Source organism: Erpetoichthys calabaricus, chromosome 18 (assembly GCF_900747795.2).
Source record: "Erpetoichthys calabaricus chromosome 18, fErpCal1.3, whole genome shotgun sequence".
Taxonomy (NCBI): Eukaryota; Metazoa; Chordata; class Cladistia; order Polypteriformes; family Polypteridae; genus Erpetoichthys; species Erpetoichthys calabaricus.
In genome coordinates, this window is record NC_041411.2 from 87,712,657 (window position 1) to 87,722,966 (window position 10,310).

Below are 10,310 nucleotides of genomic sequence, written 5' to 3' on the forward strand. Positions count from 1 at the left end.
GATACTTCATGCACGTTGCGTGTCTGATCCAAACAGTCATTAAAACTTGGATTTTTTTGTTCATAACTGAGTTTTTTTATATTTTGTTAGAGTTTTTGAAAATATACTGACTGACAGTATCTAACACTGCAGTTTGGTAGTTCTACATAAAATATAAATATACCTAAGACAAATTTGGGCCGTAGGAGTAAATGTAGGAACATCATACCACTTATAACAGGACATGTATGCTATTCTGACATTATAAATGTAGCCATCAGAACAGCATGCCACTTATAAAACAACAGGTAGGTATGTTATTTTGATAAGGTATCTTGAACTGATAGATATAGCTATCAGTTTGCACTACCGGTATGCTATTCTGACAAAGTATGCTGAAATGTCAGCACACTGTATTACAAGGACATAATACCCACTTCTTATGGGCGCACACTAAGTTTCAGAGACATTCATCGCATGGAATAAAAATGATGATGTGAATCTTGCAGCAGATGAGAATTTGTTTGAGAAGTCTCTCGTAACGATTAACTGGAGACAATTTCACAGAAAAACTGCGAGTCGGTCATTCATCTGGAGTTGGCTAAAGCAGTAACTCTCTGCTCCAGGGCAGGGCAAAAGTTTTTGGGCCAGTCGCCACAGGACTTTACAAACTGACAGGTCATACTAAAAGATTATTGGCTGTGCAGTGAATAGGAACCTGTAGATGACATTCAGGATTGAAAACGGGAAACTACTGCACCTGAATTGCGAATCCTTTGCACAGCCTGTCTGAACAGTGAGGTAGACAAAAGCTTAAGAAATATGTCATGCAGCATAATTCAGAATCCATCCATCCATATTAAAAACCTTTTTGTTTAAATAAACTGTCACTAGGTCTCGATGCATGCTCAATAATCCAGGTAAGGAAATTCTAGAAAGTTGATTCTGTTCATCTGGACTTAGTTTTTTCCGCGGGAGATTCTTTACATCACTCATCCAATTCACTTCCTCAGTCTCTGTTGAGTGCAGGTTTCTCCAACCTTACAAACAGTACCTTTGCAAAATGACCAAAAATAGCACCAGGACTAGGCCAGGACTCCGCAGTCTATTTACATCTACAGGACAGTGGTCACTCTTTCAGTGATGAAGATGTGCAAATCCTGGACAGAGAGGAACGCTGGTTTGAGCGAGGAGTCAAGGAGGCCATTTACGTGAAAAAGGAACGACCATCTCTGAACCGAGGTTGGTACATATTTCACCATCTTACAATGCTGTGATTGCGGCCATTCCCCAACTCTCTGTGAATGGAACTCATGGACAATTTGCATATCATTGATCACACGGCCCATTGTTAGTCAATGGTGCTAGTTTCGGTCATTATGCAAAGGTACTGTTTATAAGGTTGGAGAAACTTGCAGTCAACTGAGACTGAGGAAGTCACTTGGATGAGTGATGTAACGTATCTCTCGTGGAAAAAAGCTATGTCCAGTTGAACAGAATCAAGTTTCTAGAATACTGTCACTAGGAGACAGAGCAGCATTAAGTGCAAAGCAGGAGCAGAGGATCCTCAAGTAAAACTCCTGCTGACGTGGAGAAAACAATCGAACCGCACACAGTGACTGTGGAGATGTGAACCCAAGACTCTGAGGTATGCCATGTTGCCCCACTGTAACACTTTCATTAAAGTTCAGTGTCACTCAGACATTTTTAAGAATTTTTAAGAGTGGGGTGGACTGAAATGGCAGTACATCAAACTTTCCTGGGGAAGCAGGGCGCTGGTGTGGGTAGTGTGGCCACCTTAGAGCACGTAGAGTCCCAGCTTTTATGTTTCCAGTTTTTCCAGTGTTCAGGTAAATCAGCAACTTTTAGTCTGGTTTGACAGACTGTGAGCGTACACTGAGATGGACTGCGTGTACAATGGACATGGCTGCTTTAGGCCGCTGCTGGTAGAACAGTCTCAGCCCGTGGCTTTCAGTGAGTGATCAAGTCAAGAAATTAGATGAGTGGGTGGCTCACGACATAAACACAGTTACCAGTCATTAGCAGGGCAGCAAGGAAGAGAGCGAGTGTGAAAGAATGAGGAAGACAGGACTGTAATTTTAAACTCTAAACCTTCAGCACACTGAAGTGATTGCTTTCATCCAGCTCGTCACAACGGTGCATTTGTCGGGTTACCGTCATAACAGCTTTTGGCCCTGGAGCATCACGTTGTATAAAGCTGTGTGTTAATGTTTGAGAAGAGGGAGCTCGACACACAGCAATCTGCTTAAACAGCTGCTGTTACTTTCTGTGAGAGCTCCACAACTTTAAACATTTTGTCTGAGATGTCAGCTCCCTTAATTGTGGCATTTGTCACTGAATGCTCCATACTGGTTCTTCAATGTCAGCACACTGCTAAGGCAAACACAGAGCCGGACAGCCCCATTATAGACGTGTCCTTCACCAATGAAGACCAAAGAAGGTGAAACAAAGTTGGAAGGTGAATTCTCTGAACGGCTTGAGTTCAATTATAACATCAATGGCCACTAAGGCCAAATAAAGGAAAGAAACTGATAGAATGATGATGATGATGATGATGGTGGTGGTTATTACTGTTATGATTCATTTATCCATTTTTCTGAATCAGTTTAATCTAATTTTAGGGTTCAGCAACTGAAGACCAACCTGGCAGCACTGGAGACTAGGTAGGAAGGAAACAAACTTGAATTGATGACAGCCATCACATATGAGGACAGTTATGTTCATCGTCATCAACATTACTGTTATTTGCTATTAATATTATTACCCATTTATCCATTAGCTTAATCAGTTTTTAGGGTTTTTGAGAGCTTGAGCCTAAGTTGACAGTACTGGGCATGAAGCAGAAAGTAATAATGGCAGAATGCCACTATTATTATTATTTTTTTTTTTATTATTATTATACAGTAATCTAGTATGCCTAATTAAGTTATAGAGTTTAAGACTCGAAACCTACCCTGACAACACTGAGCACAAAGCAGAAACAAACCTGGACAGAAGGCCGACTGATCACTAATTTAAATTATTACCCCATTAAGTACAAGTCATCGCCGATATACTAACAACCCAATTGTGCTTCACTTAATCAGAATATGGAACCAATGTAGGAAGCACTTCAAGACAGAGAAGCTTTTATCGGTGGCACCTCTGCACGAGAACCACCTTTTTCAACCCTCTGAAACATACGCAGTTTTTAATGTTTAGAAAACATTTGGGATTGAATCACTTAGAGATCTGTAATAGACAACATCTTCGCATCCTAAGAATAATTACACTCCAAGTTTAACTTTCCAGCAACATATTTCTTTCCCTAACTTCAAATTAGAAACTTTGTTAAACAGAACTTGCCCAATTTCCCTCACCTCCCACCTACTTCTATTTCGAAAAAAATATCGATCAGTCTTGAGGACTACATTTCTGTAATATATAAAAACATTTTTAAAGTTCTTCCCTTTCAAAGATCCAAGAAGACAATGGGGAAAAGATCTCTCACTTAACATCTCAGAAAAGGAGTGGAAGGCAGCAGTGCACAGAATTCACTCGAGCTCCATATTTGCGAAGCATACAATTATTCAACTAAAAATCATCTATCAAACTCTGTCTTGTTTAAATTTGTCCAAAATGTTTCCAGGGCAAGATCCAGCCTGCAAACGCTGCAATCAAGTTCCAGCCTCACTGGGTCACATGTTTTGGGCCTGCACCAAATTAAGGACCAAAATCTTTAAATGCCTTTCAGACAGCCTTGGTGTCACAATCCCTCCTAACCCATTAACAGCTGTGTCTGGTGGGCTCACAGATGGGCTTAAAGTGGAGAAGGACAAACAAACTGTGATTGGCTTTACTACACTATTGGCACGTAGACTTATCTTGCTAAACTGGAAGAATCCTAACTGTCCTCTTTTAAGTCAGTGGGTAACTGATGTTTTATACTATTTGAAATTGGAGAAAATCAAATTCTCACTTAGAGGATCTGTACAGGATTTGATCAATAACATTTTAGAATAAGCTTTTAAATTGGGGAAGCAGGTTCTCTCCCTTATTTTGTATTCTATTTAATTTGATTCATTTATTTATTTACATATTTTTACTATTATTATAGTTTTACTGTGCTTAGCTCTCTTTCTCATGGGTAGGGGTTGATTTGTTTCGAACCTAGTTTTATTAAACTTGACTTGCTTGTATGGAATGTTATTTGATTTTAATAAAATTAATAAAATGTTTAAAAATAAATAAATTATTACATTCCACTCTCCTCTTTTCTTTTGGACAACAGTCTACTTGATCCTCTTTGGCTTGGATTTCAGTCTCCATTGTACTTGATCCAAACACTCTTAGATCTGCTCGAGTTGCTTCATCTTCTCCGTCTTTATCCGTCTTGACCTTTCATCAGCTTTGGATACCGTCGGCCACTCCCTGCTTATCTCTTCCTTTCCGTAAACTTGGAGTTGGTGTTTCTACTTTGGACTAGTTCAGCTCCTATTTTACTGACCAATGCTTTTGTGCCTACTGGTCAAACTCCTTGCCTTCTCCACAGACCCTCTCCACAGGTGTACCTCAAGGGTCAGTATTGGGTCTGCTTCTCTTTTCTGGGAGTACAACTTTAAAAATGCGAATTACTCGCGAACGCGTGAACGTAAAGGCGAGCTGTAAGAACTGAACATACCTGTATTTAGTGGAAAACAAGTCCACATTACAAAAGGTGCTGAAAATGTCCTCCCCCAACGTCCGCGCACAAGGAAAGGCGACGCTCCATATTTGAGAATGTCCTCTGCAACATGTCACTGTCGATGGAAACAATTTCACGTTTGCTTTCAGTTGTTCGATGGTCCTGGGTTTGCTTGCATAAACCTTGCCCTTTAAATATCCCCATAGAAAAAAATCTGGGGGAGTTAAATCGGGCGATCGAGGTGGCCATAAACCTTTCGAGATCACCCTGTCTCCAAAAAACGATCGGATCTCTTCCATACTGGCATGAGAGGTATGGCACGTTGCCCCGTCCTGTTGCCCCGTAGCGGCACCCGCTATAGTGCCCGCCTCTTTATGACACAGAATCAATTCTTCATTAAATAAGGAATATTTTGAACCTTGTTGCATGATGATACATGCACGCGTTGCAGAGTAATTCGCATTTTTAAAGTTGTACTCCCGAGTGGGACACCCTATATTGCTACACTGATGATGCACAGATCTTCCTCTCATTTCCTTCTTATAACCCACACATTTCAGTCCAGGCCTCCAGCTGCTCATCACCTTCAACTTAACCTTTCAAATTCAAATACCTTGTTCTTGACTTCTGATTTTCCTTCTCCAGATTTTTCTCTAAGCTTTGCCTCTTACAAACTGTGTCCTTTGCTTTATGTTGCCCCCCATGATCATGACACAGATTAAGCTTTGTTTGGTGTAAAATCTGACACTTTAGATCACAACTTGTCTCAGGTACTCTGTTGTTTCTTTTTTGTTTATTTTAGGTGTTCCTGTAATCAGCCATGGAGAAAAAAAAAGAAAGTGACAGCAAATGTCATTTTGGAATTTGAACCCTACGGGGCTTCACTCTATGATTAGCAGCTTGTGAAAATGATATCAATCTAACATTCCTTACACTGCTGTTGTGATTCTCCTTTAATTTTTCTGTAGGGCTTTTTATTTAGAAAATAAAGGGTGCCTAAGGGGTCACCTCATTCATTCTCTTTAGAATTAAAAAAAGAAATAGCAAAACACACACACACCTCAATTAGCGCTCCACAGTAAATCTTCTTCAGAAGCCAAATTGGCTTTCTTGCCGTATGCTTATCCTCACAGGTTCTACCTTTCAGTTCTGGAATTAATATAATTCATCTTCCTTAATTTATTCTTGATCCCAAATGTCTTTCTATTGTAGGGCCACTGAAATCCAGCAGATCATTGAAGGTGAGGTTAGGTCATCGTAGAGCTGAGTTTTGTGTTTTTAATATGATGAATGTTCAGCTTACAGCTCTTCTATAATTACCTTACTGATGGCAGCATTTGGCTGTAATGAGTATGAGTATTAGCTTTCTTGTATTTGCTAAAAAAAAATAGACTTAATCAAATGCAGCATACTGTATTTACAGTATATATGGATTTACACCAATAATTTTTGAAACAGCACTGTTTTAACACATTCAAACTGCAGTACTGTAGAAAAGAATTTCCTGTTGATTATTGTTATTGGTAAATGCAATATTCCTACCATTAAAATTATCAAACTGATTTTTAATTTTTTTCCTTTGGTATTTATAGAAACAGATGTTAGCGTGAATAATACAAATAGAAGAATGAGCTGGATCATGACGCCATTCTCAATAGGGAGTATGCCTTAGCTGACCGTATAACTTGGGGGTCTTAGCCAAAGATTAAACTGGATGTGGACTTGATGGACACATCATTAAAAGGGACTGACAGAAGGAATGTTGGGACTGTGATGTACTCGGGCTTGAAAATCATAACGTGCCATCAACCACAGGTTTAATAAAATTCTCTGCATCATTCCAACTTAGCCCAGTGGTCTGCCAGTAAATATTACAAAAAATCTATCTATCTATCTATCTATCTATCTATCTATCTATCTATCTATCTATCTATCTATCTATCTATCTATCTATCTATCTATCTATCTATCTATCTATCTATCTATCTATCTATCTATCTATCTATCTATGGTCTGGAGTTGGTAAATGGAAACAAAAGGAGAAGAATGATAATGATGCAGAATCATCAACCCACTTTCTACTTTTATCCTCAGTGTAGAAGAAAAGCAGCTGTAAGAACACTGGCCTCAGTTCAGCCCTGTCTCCGCAAGCCATGTCTCTTCCACTTCACCTATACTAATAAAAGGCAAAGCCCTCACTGACTCACTGACTCACTCATCACTAATTCTCCAACTTCTCCAACTTCCCGTGTAGGTTTATGGCTGAACTTTGGCAGGCTCATTCCTTACAGCTTACTTACAAAAGTTAAGTAGGTTTTATTTCGAAATTCTACGCATAACTGTCATAACGGTCGACAACGTCCGCCATGTTAAACTTTATTATTTATGGCCCCATCTTCACGAAATTTGGTAGGCGGCTTCCCTGTGCTAACCGAAACCGCCGTACATACTTATTTCGGTGTTATGACACCACTGTCGGCCACCATATTGAACTTTCCAACGGTCTTTGTTACTTATTGGCCCATATTCAAGAAATTTGGTATGCGGGTTCCTAACGCTAACTGAATCCTACTTATGTACATATACTGTATACTGTCCATAGCCTGCAGCTCGGTCGCTGTGTGAGGCAGCATTGGGTCCCCCATCCCCATGCCTCCCACATAGTTGGCTGCCTGCCTATATAAGGCCGTCCATCGCTCCGGTCTCTTCATTCCCTTCCTTGCTTCACCACGGTATTCACGTCTCCCTACTGATAACTGCAGCCTTTTTATTTAATCCACGGCTTCTCTGCTGTTTTATTGTTTGTTTATTATGATTATAGTTATTGTGTAGGTATTTTAGACTTAGTTTACATTGTTCAGGTACCCATTTCCTTTATCGTTCCAACCGTACCCCCATTAACATGTCTATCAAGGTGATCACCATCAATCAAAGAACTGTCACTTACCGAGTGGTTTCCATGCCCAGAGATGACGACTGCCTTTTCCATTCTCTGTGTTACATATTGCACGGCCATATCAGGCTCACTCTTGATATCCGGAGGAACATTGTGTCTTATGTATTGAATGACTGGGACAGGTTCAAGGTGTGGACTGATGACGGTACAGGAGATAATTATACTACACAGGAGCACTAGAAGAGTGAAATGCTTAAGCCCTTCACCTATAGTTCTGCATGTGAGTTGATGGCTGCCGCTGAATTGTTCGGTTGTCACTTTCAAATGTACCAAAATGGCCAAATATTTTACACCTTTGGACAACCGCCAATGCCTCTTAAACATCTTAGATTCACAGGTGACGATTTGAGTAGTGGACACTTTGATGTTTATAAATGTTAAAACTCTCAAAAGCTGGATGCGAAGTTATCGATGAAACCCATTTCAATTCAAACGCCTCCAGTTTCCAGTAAGGCTCTGCTTCGCAATGACAATTAATAAGTCTCAGGGACAGACCCTACAAAAGGTTGGCATTGATTTGAGGCAAGATTGCTTTTCACATGGCCAACTATACGTTGCATGCTCAAGAGTAAGCTCAGCGCACAGCTTGGCCATATTACAACTGGAGGGCCGAACTGACAACGTGCTATACAAAGAGATCCTTGACAAATAATTATTGGTATATTTTCCCTCAGTTTAAAAAGGTTTACTTTTCTTCTTAATAAAAATTTTAAAGTAGTACTTTGCCACTGCGAAGCGCGGGTATTTTGCTAGTCCATAATATAAGCCGTCATTTGGCCAGTTCATTTTGGAACCTCCTTCAGAGGGAAATGGAGTTCCATAACCATGAAACACATTACTTTCTCAGCCTGAGTCCAGGAAGACTGGTGAACCAAGCCAGAAGACATGTCCACTCTTTTATTATCATTTTCAATTGCTGGACATTAAACACAGTTTCCTTTGGGACCCCAACCCTTCACCTTCATTTTGACTTCTATGTAAATGGAAGTGTAGTGATGGGGTTGAACATTCACCATCGAGTTAAGTTCATATTCTGAATCCATGCTGTTCAAAACATCTAGAAAGGTTGATTTTAGCATGGTGTCTATATGTTTGACTATGTGTTTGTCTGGAAAATCCAAACTAATTTTCATGTCTTAAATTATGATTTTTTGCACTGTATAGATCCTCTAGATGGCTACATCCCATCAAATACAGAGCATTTTAGAACAAGTGGTTTCCAAGAGATCCTCCCTGATGCCAAGACCTACTGTATGTACAACAATAATTTTCTGAAAAATCTGACCCATCTCTTTGTAATTGGAGGAGTTTGGAGTAGGAGATGCTATTGGGCATTTGAGGAACTTGTCCACGTTTGAAGCTTTTCTTATTGAAGTGTATAACAGGTTGTCATCTGCTTTAATTGCCCTTATGTCAGTCATTTCAATTCCCCAGTAAGCAGAAGCAAAACATTCCTTTTGACTGGGTGCATAACTGAAATCTGCAATTAGTAGCACCCTAAAACTTTAAAGTGATGGCTCTGTCTTGTAACTATGGGCTAGCAAGGTAGGGTTTAGCACAGAAGAAATTGGGTTGATAGAAATAATGGATGGATTATCACCAGACGTGAATGTTGCTGAAGGTTCAAACATAATACTCTTTGAGGTTGTAACACCAGGGATTGCCAGTTAAGCATGAGTCTACCTTAGAGTTAAACTATATTCCGCTGTACTCCTTCTGCTTCAGTCTCTCTATTTGCCTTTTAGCCTCCTATATTTTATTTTGAGCTGTGATGTGTTGAAGGATTAAAAAAAATGTGTGCAGTTGGAGCTGAAGAAGAGTCAGCTTTGAAATCTTCATTAGAGAAATGCTGTTAGTCAAGCAAGAGATGGCAAATAGAATCAACAGGAGACGGAGAGAGGGCTTACCTGTTTGTTGTTAATGTGCTTCCTTTCTCTGTTTCAGCTCATCTGGAGAAGATCAAGAGAAAGGGTGGGCTTAAATATATCCCTCTGCTTGGTTACTCCACATGGACTTTGACACATCTAATATTTCACTGCGTCACTGCATGAAGACATATGCTGAAAGAGAATCAAAAAGACAGGAAAGGGGAATGAACGTGGTGACGGCGACATCGGTGTTTGCTTTCTGTCTGCACCTGACAAAGGCTTCAACAGATGAACTTTATTTTTGCTATATTTGAACCTGTTTCTGGTGGCTATTTCCTTTTACCCCAAAACAACAAAAGAATAACAGGCTGTCAAAGGCATGAGCATAGCGTGCCTTTTATGGGGACTGGGCAGAAGTGCTCTGCTAGGGATGGAAGGAGGCAGAGACAGAAAAGTGACACACTGAATAATGATGTTAAGATACTCTCCACAGTCCTAGCTAGAAGGATGGAGAAAGTGCTGCCTTCAGTAATATCACAAGATCAAACTGGATTTATTAAAGGCTGACATTTAGCGTCCAATCTTCAACGCCTGTTTAATGTAATATACTCACCCGCAAAGTCAAACATCCCAGAGATTTCATTATCCTTGGATGCAGAAAAAGCCTTTGATATGATTGAATGGAATTACCTTTTCATTACATTGGAGAAATTTGGGTTTGGCCCGAACATTTGTACATGGATCAAACTACTGTATACCAGTCCAGAAGCTTCAGTTTAAATTAACAACATTAATTCAGACTACTTTAAACTAGAACGTGGTA

At 39.8% G+C, this 10,310-nt stretch overlaps 1 protein-coding gene across 1 annotated transcript in view; it reads right to left on the reverse strand.

Annotated features, from left to right (window-relative positions):
- The window catches only part of LOC114668728 (serum amyloid P-component-like), a 29,598-nt gene extending 19,920 nt beyond the window's left edge, over positions 1-9,678 (reverse strand). The window contains exon 1 of the mRNA XM_028824638.2: positions 9,527-9,678. The gene's annotated coding sequence lies outside the window, so the exon portion shown is untranslated. The remainder of the gene's footprint in view (positions 1-9,526) is intronic.
- Between the last annotated feature and the right edge of the window lie 632 nt (positions 9,679-10,310).